Here is a 12897-nt window from a genome sequence, read left to right as displayed (position 1 = left end):
AAATTGTAGTTCATATACTAAAACTTCTACAATAACGACCAAGCTAGACATTCAATAGACACACGTAAATTTCCAATTTATAAGCCATAAACTTGGAAAGTGAAGTAAAAACTAAATGAAGAATTATGAATACACAATGCAAAATAGAACAATAGAGACGCATTGTTCGATCAGTCGGTCGGTAGGTAGAGTTGTAGGTGACCGCGCGGTGAACGACTCCACCCGGAAGGTGACCTTACGATGCGCAGGCGCGCCTGGGAATTCGGGAAAACGTCGCGCGATAACTCTTGACACTTGCACATTAAAACAATAAACGTAATCTGCCAGCGCTAAATTCACCAACAATTAAAACGTTGCAGAGATAATAATGTAATTGTAACTTGGCTGCAACGCGACAGCTTTAAAGGCCGTAAAATCGTTGACACCACACATTAAATAACGCCTGACGACCTGAATCCCTTCTGATGCTCAGAGCTGATCAATAATGCTCTCTGAGTACTTGATTATTTAATTATATTACGTTAATTCATTTCCAATATCTGTTGATATTGTCAACAAATATTTCGTCAAGTGTTTCAAGTCGTTACTAGTGCGTATAGTAGGATGACTTTGTTTCATAACTTCTCTAATACATATTTCAGTGTTATTTACTGAAATCTATTTTTATTTCACACATACGCCATTGTAGTAATATATTCTGTCTGAAGCTTCAACATCGTTCAAGTGCATCGCAGCATGCTGCCGCCGGCGCGGGCGCGGGCGCGACACGCTGTTATCTAAATTTACGTGGCTTGAAGATAATCAGACCTACTTCCGGGGGAGTGTTTACTGCACCCTGGCAGGACGCCAATTGGCCTTCTTTCCGATATTCAAAATGGACCATTAAATGCACAAAATATTCTGTTACTCCCCAATAAATTACCTTTGTATTCGTATCAATTTACTCGAAATAAGAACAGCATTCTTTTGCCGTTTCACAAATCGTTTACAAAAACAAACCGATTAATTCTGACTGGATTAACTGACATTTTAGGAATGAACATTATCCTGTCCTCACCACAAACGAGAAATGACAATATAGGTACATTTGCGCAAATTATATTATATATTGCACCAACAAAACATGGGAAATACGGTTTAGTCACGGCCATTTGTTTAGCGGATATTGCATTGCCGTAATCATTATCACAGCATGTTGTTGATGTTATTTGCTGTATTATTCAAGAAAGAACTTCCTTCAGCAACAAACCGACGTGATACTAACAACGAATTGGAATTCCTTTTATCATGTTCACGTTACATCAACGATTTGCGTGCGTGGACACGTGTGTCGCGTTTGCAGTTTTGATAAATAAAAAAGATTAACAAAGTTATGGATGGGAGCGAGTCGCGCGAGTCCGGGCGGTTTCCGTGACACAAAAACAAAAGTGGCGAGCGTCGGCCGCGCGGTCGGAACCTGTTGGCTCGGTGCAGCGCGCGCGCCGCGGCTGTAGCGCATGTTGGCGCGACGTCCGCACTACGTCCTCACCGCCTCAGCTATTTGACATTGCGCAAGGTCAGTGCTCCTAATATAAAGATGCAAAAAACTACGAACGGCGACGTATATGCGCGACGCGTCGCCAAAGCCGCGACGCGCCGCATGCGAATGTCCACTTTCGATTGTGTTGCATTTTAAAAATGCCTTGTATGTACACTAGCGGCAAAATTCCCCGGTCAGCTCCCTTTGTTTTACAGCAATAGATGCGAATGACTAATAGGTGCATGCATATCCTACCTAATAATAATTCAAAATAACCACATTTCTCGCAAGAAAGACACAAGATGCATTAAAGCATGTCTAAGTTTAGACTAACTGAACAGTTATAAATAAAGAAATAACATCATCGATCTATATTTGCCATGTGACTCGACAAACAAAAGTGGAGAAAAATATTCCAGAAGTAGCAACAGGTACCATACACAGAGCGCATCACGGCCGCAATGCTGTTATGTAACACACAGATAAGAATCGTCACAAAACGATAACATTGGGAAGGAAAAAGTGCCCGTAACAATGTATCACGTCCTTTTCATTGTTTCTGTCACTCGCATAGCTCCTCGGGGCCGTAAACACCGCTTTATTACAGCTACACAAGTACACACTACATGCAACGTGCAAAAAATATTAAAAGAATGGAATATAAAACTAAGGCGATAAACATGCAATCGATAACGTCTAAATTGACGTACTTTGCTTAGCAAAGTTATTTGCATTTGTGACGTCAAATGATAGCAAGAAATGGGTGAAATCTCATCACGTTTTATAACACAATGATAGCGAGACCAAAATCGCAACAGATTTTCTCATTCCTATCGTACGTGAAAACTAGTTAAAACTCGGCTAATTGCGAGGAACTTATCTGCGCGGCGAGCTGGGCATAAAGCGGCCATTGCGGTAACGCGGCACACACGAAATTTCGGTGTTGCAAACGTGGGGATTGGGCAACCGGTACCGCCGGCGCCATTGTCAGCTCTGGCGAAACCTATACGACCTTCCTACTCGGATTGGGCAGTCGAAACCTGATTGTGTGAATATGTGCCACGTCTTTCGTTTAACAATTTCCCGTTCTGTACGAGTGTGTCGACACTTTCATTGCTAATGTCCTTGATTAGGATTGTGCAGGATTGGACGGTACTGGTACGATACGTACCTGGTGGCGCATTTAACAAAGATTCGGAAGGGAAGTTGGTACGGCTTAGAGCGATCTTTACAATCGGACCTTAATTAACGAAGGGAACCTTGACGGGATGTTGCGCATTGCCAAACTGTGGAGGAGCACAAAACGATCTTGTATGTGTGCGGATGTTGCGTGTGCGCGTGAGATCCGACGAGAGGTTTTTGAAAGAGTTGCGTCAGATGATACGGGCTAGACTGCACGATCGGAATATGGATGCACACACCTATATAGCCTCTTATATTCTCGTGAATGTAATCGCCACTTGTTTGAGCCCGTTGAAGGCGAAGTCATTACTTGTGGCATCGTTCCAACACCAACAACGTTACGTGGCGTATTGATAGCGGTGAGGAAATGATAAGAATAAGTTTGGTCTTGCCACAATTGTTCTGTTTAATAAAAAAAAACTAAATTAGTGTACAACCGGAAAATAACAAACGAGGAAATAGCTTATACAGAGACATTGCTATTGTATTTAATCCGTAATGTAACTCGTACGTGTAGTTTTATTACTTATTATTCTCAACTTCTTTACGTCGCCTTGAGGAAAACCACTTGATACTTGATGAAATCGGTAGGAATTCCTCCATATTAATCCTTACTCAATACATTGTGGTCGATCCCTGCTATTTCGAGTAAACAAACAGAATCGCGGTTGGTTGCAGTTTGTGCGAACGAAATGGAAATGAATTATCGCAGTGGGTATTCTGCAGCGTTGCATCGCGATAAGGTGCGCGCGTGTGCGTTTCTAACGCGGCGCGCGCGGCGTGCGGCGCTGCGCGGGAGTGTGCGCGGGGTGATCGGCCCGTTTCAAGGGCACTGCAGCGCTAGCGCTCGCCTCGTATTAATAGTTGGCGACTATTTTCGCCGCGGCGGGGGACCGGAACGTTATTATTGACATTCGCGAACTTCCAAAACGGACTCCTTACATCACACGCCAACGATGACACACACGCATTTCCCGTTTTTTATTGTTTCTCTTACATTTATAATTTCTTAGTGTTTTTCCTTGAAGTTGTTTTGGTTTAGTCAATAACAACCTGGATGTGGGATGCATGGGAAGTATCAAAATCGTTTTATTAGATATTTTTTTTCGTTTGACCACAATCTCACCTGATGGTAAGTGACGATATGGTCGAAGGTGACTCCCTGATTATAACGAGTTGGAAAAAACAGATGACGGCAGACAGTTCCAGCCCTTTGCTGTTCGCATCAAAAAGGAAGAGGCAAAACGTTTAGTGCGAATTGTTGAATCTCTCCGCGGACATACTCTCACGTGATAATGGAATCTGACTGACTCATTCACACCACGAATTCGATAAGAACTGTACGGTCTGCGTGAGCTCCTTCCCTATGGCCACAGTTCAATAAATTTAATGCATCATAATATATAGGTATCTAACCTAACCTATAGTTCTACCGTTGGATCTATAACATTTTCTCGAACACTTATAAAACATTATCATATTCATTTATAAACAGTTTCGTCACCAAAATGGTTTCTTCCATTTAAAAGTAAATCACAGTCTGAAGACTAAAATCACTATTAAACTAAAAAGTGTGTTGTTGACTCCCTGAAAGCGTGGCTGGCCTAAATCACACCCATACGGCGCGGCGCACTTCTCAGATTTATGTGCGTGTTTTTTTTTATGTCGTTGTTTACGTCGACTTTATTGTTCCTAGTTGGGTCACCCCGGAGGCTGTTGGGTAATTTTAAGACTGCAGAGCCATTTCTTTGTTTAATGATGGCTTCAAGCACCGCCGTATAAGGAAGACGCGTCGCGCGCCATCTGTCGTACGAAAAGCACTTGCGCAACCGCGCGACCCACTTGCGCCGCGGCCGCTGCCAAACGCGCCTCTACTCCTCTACAATTACATATTTCGGTGTCGCAACAACGCGGTCGCATCCGAGTTGAACGGCCCGCGACCTTGAGTGTTGCGCAGCGCACGCGCCGCTGAAAGCGAAAGGACTAGCGAGCGATCCCGGAATTCACCGGCTCCCATTCATAGAGCGACAGGCGTACGTGACCTGTAACCCGTACGACACTTCTAAAACCACATGAATGATTTGTTTACTACGTTATTTTACATGAATCATGAAATAAACGCAGTATCAGCGGCGGTTCCACGGCAATTGCAAGCAGCACCGCCGTGCGTCACCTTCGCGCGTTCCGTTTCACACGCCGCTTCCTGCGCCCGCGCGTTTCGCAACGCATCTCGACGGCCGCTTCGGTGGCGCAACCGCCGCCATCTTCCCGCTTCCGAAATACGTGAAATACTCACTCGGCACAACTGGCGAACAAACAAGAAAAATTATCGCGACCCAATTCGACGGCGGAATCTCAGCGCTCCACTTATCCGGAAACCTCATACGAGAGTGAGTTTCTTTTACGATAGGTATAAAGGGGCGCGGAGTCCAAGCGGCCTACATACGCGCTCCACTGGTTTCCTGCCCGTTTTAAAATTATCCGCTCATTCCCGGCGGAGCGCGAAACGCCCGCCCTTCACGGCCCATGGCCGCCCCTACCGTGGGGTACTGGCTATAGATAGTCGTGGGTCAATTATTGCAAATTAGAAGTTCGCGAGCGACTCGCTCTCCTTGTGTTTATGCGCCGAGACCTAACCGGGTCAGTGTTAGGCCGCATAGCGCTGCATAAATAGCTCCGACGCACTCCCGGCCGCCTGCACTGCGCTCGCCGACCGTACTACTCGTGGATATAAAATAGAGGGCTTTCGCAATATGTTTACGCGCGGCCCACATGGCTGTGCCAAACCGACAGATTCCAGAGAATAGTGGTTGCTAAACTACGGTTTTAATATAACGCCGTGTCAATGTTGCGGGCCTCGTCCGGCGTGGGAATATGGGACGGTTAAATTTAGTAGGCGGACGCTTTTCGACATACTCCACATCGTATCGGTTTAACGAGTTGCCCTTAATCACCTAATTGAAGCACCGAGGCAGTTATGTAAGAGCCTTTAGTGAGATCGATTACGGCCGCTGATAGATCGGCGTCAGTGTCAGAGCTGCAGGCGACATCGCTCTGTCTCGCTCAACAATCACGGCTGACAATGGTGTCGAGCTGACAATCGGTTTAGTATCGATAATTAGGTGAAAAAAGTCGTTCCGGCCTGATTGCGGGGAGTCAGGGTCGAATTGGGCAACGTGTTGTGATGGAAATCACGGGCCTTGACCGCCGTGGCCGCCCCTCAACCCGCTTTTTATTGTCGCACACCGGAGACAACACTATTAGCCGCTATTGTCGACGTAAGCGCCCATAACGTTATGATTTTTACGTTTTTGCGTAACTTGTTGTTTGGCACGGCGATAACCTTCATTATCGTTCTTGTCGGGACCTATCACAATATGGAGCCTAAAATAGATTGGGTAATATATTTTGTCAAACTGCATGGCATATCACAATGTAATGAAATGACACAAACATGACGTGCGTGACCAAACATACATCAGTGCAATACATAATATGTTATACGCATGAATTACAGTATCGGACGACATGACGCGTTAGGTCGCAACAAGGATAATTTCAGCACAACAAGTTGCCGCAGCGCCCACATGTCGTGCTTAATGAAATCGACTGTCGCTTGCACTCGGTTGCTAAGCATGATGCTTGAAGACGCAACGACGTACAAAATATAAACCTTAGATCTGAAACTTCAAGCTTCATTTTGTATCTTCGTCCTATCGTTGCTTACGGTCGTTTGTGACCCTTCTAAGGACCTTGGATTTCTTACTGTGTGCTCACTAGTACTCTTCCTTTGTACGTCTTTACTCCATCCGTCGTGATCATTATCTTCTCCAGACTATACTAACCCTTTGTCATTTGTAAGTTGTCGATCACGTAGTAGGAATCAATAGTCTAAGAAAACTAATGGAATTACAGTGGACGGTTGCTGACACCAGGGTTGGTAATCCACCTCACAATCCGCACGATAGAAGAAGTATACGGTACTGGTGGGGAGTGCATATCCCAGTGGGACTGTCAACAGAACCATACAACTGAACTAGTAAAGGCTGGAGTCGGAGCCAAAGTGATGATGAAATTCTAAAAATTGATCGACCTCTGAAAAATTAGACTAAACATTCAAAACATCTGAGGTTAATAAAGGATGTTATTGAAAATAAGAAGTAGTAATTCCGTGTATCCAGGTCAGAGGCCGGATACCAGGCGGAAATCGGCGGAGATGACCGGAAGTCGAAAATGGCCGCGCATCACGCAACGCGCGAACAGCGTGCGGGTAGTCAGAACTCAAGGGGATTCTAAATTTGAAACTCTATACTGTTAATTGATCACGGAACACGATACTCCGAAGGACGTTGATTTGACGGGAGTTCTGATCCGTTCAGGAAACTAAAATGGCGCTATCTTCGCAAATTCATTAAAAATGACTACCAAATCTTTACACAAAGTTGTTCGGTAAGTACTCACCTGCTTGCAAAATTAGCATAATTTGTGTAGGCAGACGCAACATTCAGTTGACTCAGAGGAGGAAGTTCTGCTTGCAATGATTAATACTCACTGCCAGGATAATTTCTATCGTTTTACGCAACAGTAGGTACATATAGGTACTTACTTACCATAGTCATACAAATAGATTTTAAAAATAACAATATGCAAAAAATACGAACCAATACAACAAAATTCAACAAAAGAATTATAAAACCAATCCTAATGAACAGCCCTTCAATCCAAGGAAACTGATTGATCCAACATGGCGTCCTGATGCAAGGAAGTGTAGGAATTTGCGTTAGATGGCCGCGGGGGTGGGGCGGGGTGTGGGGTGCGAGGGCGTGGAGCGGGGGAGGGGGGGAGTGACCTTCGCGCGTTGATGCAATGTCGCCGTGTCATTGACCACGCGCGCGCGAACTGTTGCAGCTCCCCCTCCCCCCGCCTCTCCCGCGCCATCTATTGCCACCCCGCCCGCCACCGCCGCCATACTCGTCGTTCAGAAATGATAATGAAGGGATGCAGTTTTCAGACTCGCTTCTGATTCTATTCAGTTTTAGAACATTTCGGTTTAGGTATTGTAGCAGTAACAGCTTCATTAGATACATATTTTAATCGAAAACGCAGTTTTAATCATTGAAACATGGTACCAATTGTAAAGTTAGTGTCTTAATAATAATGAGATCAGTATAATACCCCACAAATAAAAACAACAAAATAACACTTTAGAGCAAAGGACATAACAAACGTCCTCTTCTTTAATAAGTAATGAGCAATTCCTTCCAGGCAACAATAAGCGGGATAGTGAATAAAAATTCATGGAATAATAAACACAAGTTGGTAAACATGATTTACCTGACAATATGAATGTGTGCGCACATGGAGACCACACAGTTGCTATAAGTAAATAATAAATATTATATATTATGATAACGATGGCGGCGTGGACTGTTCAAATAACTACTTCTTTTAGGTACATCCACGTAACTGTATGTATACTGTCTGGTTGGATTTACAGGGAGTTGGTGAAATACTGTCTAAAAGCATGGTAGACTAGGTAAATATATATTTCCATCATCAGCAACTATTATACATGTGTAAAGTTACGTGGCTAATGTTACGGCCAATTTAAGTATCCCAGGGTCTAGACCAAGAGGACGACCAAGAACATGAGAGAACAAAGCGACACGTAAGGAGCGAAGTGGAAGAGAAAAACAAAAAAGGCAGATCCAACCACTAAACGGGAATGATAAATGCCAAAGAGAGAGAGAGAGAGAGACATCATCAGCAATTATTACATGCATCGGTCAAAGAAAATGATCATTTTATTGACTTACAAATAAGAAGGAAAATCAGACAAAGAGTTTAAAAATGTTTTGATCTGAAATTCGGACGTGGTCACTTGTCAAATATTAAATTCAACACTGTGATATATTCTTATATGTATTACATAATCTGAACTTTCCTATTACATACTTAATATCAGATAATATTACAATAACCAACAATGTTCAGTAAAGTCTAGTAGCGCCAGCATCCGACCTTCATGCCAGTTGAACCAACAATAAAACAAACTAAACAATATTAATTGCATATGTTTACGTAAGCGAAAGGTAGACGAACTCAAACCACCTTGTCGCCAAAACTCAGGTCAGAGGAGCAATAACTATTGATAGCTATCGATATCAAACAAGATGACTTTATTGCTAAGAGAAGAAAGTCGAGTAATGTCAAAAGAACGGTTAACTTTACCAGGGCTACCGCTACAGCAAACTGCCATGTTGAATCAAATATTGACAACATAATACAAGACAGACTGTGAACAGGAGAAGAATAACTGCAATACAGTACTGATTTGGGAATAGTTACAGTTTCGCGGAATGATCCTGCTAAAGAAATACATACATAAATACTAGACAATCCTGTAAGTATATAAATAAAAAGTCTAATCAAAACCTAAGCCCCAAATATCAAGGTAAACAAATGTATTTCTCTGTGTACCGAGAAGTTTTCACACGTCAACGTCTTGCTAATATACAAAAAATAGTCTTGCCAACCCTACGGGGCACAGAGCCTATCTGTGAACCTGACCTTACCCAACTATCATGCAGTATTACCCGACCTAAACAAACAGCTCGCCATTTGTACCAAGTCGCATAAACAGCCACGATAACTGCATCCGGTCGCATGTTTGTACTGAATAAATGAAAACATTTTAGGTAAAGATAACCTCGGGCTATCGACGAATAAGACCATCTATTGGAAGTGGGGGCAGAAGTTTGATTCGTCTTACTTGAATGCAAATGTTACGTATTGGAAGCGAGAACAAGGAACCAATTGTGAGGATAGAAGAAATCAAACCGACCCATTGATTTGAAGTTAACAAACAACAATTAATGACGCAAAAATTAACTGATGTATTCAACTGTCACAACAAATCACCACGGAATAATTAAATCGAAATAACAATTTCCGGCATGGAGAAATCCGTAAATAATATTTATAATATTTTACTCGAAAACGAAAAATGGCGTTTGAATAAAAACGAGAATTAGATAACAAGAGACTTCCTATTTAGATAAGCGGCCGCCGACGACGGACTGCCAGTGTTATGTGCTTCCTCCAAATTATAACTTCACACTTGTCATGCTACAGATAAAAAAAACTTTTGTGCAGCAGAGTTAAAAAAACTGAGGAACAATCAATCTGATCCTGTGGCTAAAGTTAAGATCTATAAGAATTTCACGCATTTCACTTGGGAAGGAATTGTTTTGTGCGCTATATTCCTTAGCCTTTCAAAAGCATAAATCCTAAATCTCATTCTCTAGGTTAGGCAGTTTTGCGAAATAATCCACAATCGGTGTCTGAATTCATACAAGTTGCATGTAATTAATGTAATCAGCCATTAAAGAATCGACCATGAACCACAAATACCACAATTATCCAGTTTATCTATTGGATAACAATAATCTTTTGACAAATGGCGAATTATTGACAATACCTGTTGTAATGGACTTGGCGTTTTGGTGTTTATATTTTACTTCACTTCGCTTTTCACACCTTTTTGGGACGGCCATGGTTTGCACTGAGCCGATAATATAAACAATTGCACAAATGCTAATAACAAGTTTGCGGTTAAATTCAAATTTACAAATATTTCATATAACAAACAGTGATACAAGGAAACAACACAGCAGACGAATACTAACTTTTCATGAACTTACTGAAATGAATGACTATAAAAATATTAATTACTTAAGTAACTCAACTATATTTAATCGTTCAGCTTTCATTGGTGAAATGAAAATATATGCAGGTATATTGAATAGAGACATTGATCACATTTTTGGGCAGTTTCATCACAAAATCAGCATTTATTCCTCTTTACTTTTAGTCATAAAAAAATACATGAAAAATTAAAACCTCTAGTCTCCTTTCTTATACGAACCTGCGTTATCCTAATTAGCATTCGTGTGATTCGAGTTAGATTTTCAAAAACAACAAACAACAACAAGTATGTATACATTTATAGAATAACAACCACCCAATAACCTAGACCCAAGGTACCGTAGTTAATGGTAATTGTGAGATTCCTTATAAAGTACTGCTGGTGTTTGTTTGCTGGTGACGTCTCCGGCTGCCAGTTGGTCAAACACGCGGGGTGTTTGCGCCGGCGCAGACGTTTCGCAACCTAACCTTAGCCGACAACGGCGTGTTAGATCGATGTGTTTACTTTGTTCGGTAAACCATCGGAAATTTTAAAATAACTGAAGGCGCTAACAACAAGATATTACACACAGTTGAAGAATTTGTTTCTGCTCAAAGTAGCGAAGGAGACGCCATCTTTTATATCTAACCTTTATTAAGTATCATTTCCAACCTATTAAAAAGTCAATAGAATTTGCAAATAGCAATCTTAGTAATAATAACTGAGGCCTGTTATTGGCTGGCACACACAACATGGCGGTCATCTGCAGGAAAATAAAAAATAAGAAAAAGCACACAGATAATGTCGCCGAATGGCTATTAAGAATCTTGTTTGCAGCTCTTATCTGGCGTAGGTATACGTAAAACTGATACAGTATCTGAGAAGTTTTATAGTTGCTAATGAAGCAATCATAGATTCGCAATCGTTATAAACAACGATAACCTGCGGCAACGACCACAGGTTATAAATACAATAATTACAGAGGTTATGCAAGGAAAGTAAATCGGGGAACCGGTCGAACCAACTTATCTTTATTGTGCGGTGACATTACGGAGATTGAGGACAGACCAGTGTGAACGACATCCAATGCAAATACGATACGCTTATTTCATGCCATAACACGAATCTGCATGAAAAGACTCGTTTGCCAGATAAAATCTAAAAATATTATTGTTTTGCCAGTATCGAGTAAGCTCTTCAATTCAATGCCTATACTTTGCTTGGTGACAAACGAGTGGAGTTAATAAACAACAGATCAATATATGAAAATTTTCATAAAAATCTTTGTTTCCACAAACACGCAAATAGACGGCGATATGGCTCACCACCTAACATCACGTTGGCCTAACCGAACGCTCGGTTACGTGTCAGTACTCAGTTCTTTTTGCGATGGATATAGGTACGTCTGACTAACCCAAATGGGAGATCACTTCGACACTGGCAGAATGGTCGTACTCCTAAGCGACCCATTGCCATAACCTAAAAAAAACAAATGGGAATACAGTGGTGAGTTTCCACAATAAACAAGATCGAGTACTCGCGATATAATAGTTGTTCCTAGAAAGCATATCGTAAATAAACGTTCCCTTATAGAGTCCCGAGCTTGCCGCCCCCGCGTGACCTGGATCCCGCAGTTATCGCTTACGTAAGGTGCAGCGCTGACCTTACTTAACGCGCACCAAGTTCGCCTGCGCACGTCCGCCATCTTGCCGTTTTACTTTAAAATACCTACGCGTCCGCGTGCTTCTCTCAACTCTATAAATAATATCAAAAAGCATCACAATCCCTTCGCAGAACATCAACTTAGACTGTAACTGTGGAAAAGTACAACATTATAGTATTCACACTCATTTGGTTTTCAAGTTGCATAATCCTCACAAGTTGTTATCTCGTATGCGGATGCGGCGATATCAATTATTTACAAATTAGGCAATGTCACCTTCGCTTTGCATACAAAAAAAAAACTGACTTATCGACTCATCGCAAGTTTTTGCTTGCCCCTTGTATCCCTCGAATAACAAGGCGTTGCATTTTCCTGCTCCGCCAGTGTGTTGCGTCTATATAAAAGTGCGCATACATTCCATTGCGGTGTGTTGTATTCATCAAATCAAATGGTCATAGCGACGCAGCAAAAGATAGTGCGCGAATGCAAAATGTCTCTACTAAGTGGGAGGAGCGAGGGGGGATGAACTAAGCAAACGGGAATACGGGAGTGCTTGTGTGTGCGTCGGTGAAGGTCAGGCGGCGGCGTCATTTCCTGGTCATTGCCTGCCGCATCCGACGCGCCCGTCTGCGCGCGCGCACACCCGCGCTGCATCGCGTTGCACTCTTGAGCGAAGCGCACACAATTTTCACCAACTCCTTTACCATGTTGATTTTTTACATCTACGACTTCTACTTCGGCAGCGGATCTCACATTTTTTATGCATCATTCACCTATTAATACTTACAATTCTCTAGATTATTACCAACAGCAGGAAATTACCCAAAAAAAGCTGCAAAACTGCAT

General features: G+C 42.3%; 1 protein-coding gene across 3 annotated transcripts in view; it reads left to right on the top strand.

Annotated features, from left to right (window-relative positions):
* The window catches only part of LOC126382221 (ecdysone-induced protein 74EF), a 275974-nt gene that overhangs the window by 255518 nt on the left and 7559 nt on the right, over positions 1 to 12897 (top strand). The gene's annotated exons all lie outside the window — the stretch shown is intronic.

The sequence above is a fragment of the Pectinophora gossypiella genome, chromosome 3 (genome assembly GCF_024362695.1).
Source record: "Pectinophora gossypiella chromosome 3, ilPecGoss1.1, whole genome shotgun sequence".
Classification (NCBI taxonomy): domain Eukaryota; kingdom Metazoa; phylum Arthropoda; class Insecta; order Lepidoptera; family Gelechiidae; genus Pectinophora; species Pectinophora gossypiella.
The sequence above is the reverse complement of the archived record's forward strand: the minus strand, read 5'-3'. Positions and strand labels throughout refer to the sequence as shown.